The sequence below is a fragment of the Aphanomyces invadans genome, assembly GCF_000520115.1.
Source record: "Aphanomyces invadans strain NJM9701 unplaced genomic scaffold supercont1.12, whole genome shotgun sequence".
Classification (NCBI taxonomy): Eukaryota; Oomycota; class Saprolegniomycetes; order Saprolegniales; family Verrucalvaceae; genus Aphanomyces; species Aphanomyces invadans.
The window spans coordinates 1,171,809-1,172,533 of NW_008580157.1; positions in this window are offsets into that span (position 1 = coordinate 1,171,809).

Consider the following 725-nt stretch of genomic DNA (forward strand, 5'->3'; position numbering starts at 1 on the left):
TCGTCGAGCATGAGCGCTCTCTATTCATGTATCACAAGTCCAATCCTGGCATAAGAGGACTTGAACTGCAAAATGGGTTCAGCGTGAATTTGGACTGCCACATGTTCCCCAAAAGTCGACGATATCACGTTGGCTAAACGATCAGAGCAAGCCCATGGATCTACATCCGTCACACAAATCAGCACACACGCCCCGCCTACCCGAACTGGAACGCCGACTAATGACTTGGATTCGAAAGTGTGAGGAGTGAAAGGTCCCCATTGTAACTGGCCCGACCATCCGTGCCAAGGCGATGGCTATACGAGACGAACTCCACAGTGCATCACAGTCTACAGATGATCTCGCCATCATGAGGTTTCCGAACGGCTGGCTCTACCGCTTCCAACTGCTACACAACTTGAAGTCCCGCGTTTTGTCTTCTGGCAGTTGCCAGGGTATCAACCCCCTCCTGAATTCGAATATGATGTCCGTTTTTGAATTCAAGCGCTTTTCATTCAATACATATGTATATTCTTATCCTATCAACACCGAGCGACCCATCCTGTTTAATTTTGTACTTGTGTAAATTGAAAACCCTTAAAACCATATCGCCAACAACGGTTCCCTATTGCGGGGGACTACTGTACTTACTGTATATAATTGGATATTATTGTTCCAAGATTTTGGTTGGAGCTTCGAAACTCAAAATATATTGTGCATTTCACTCAACTTGCAAGTTGTTTTAA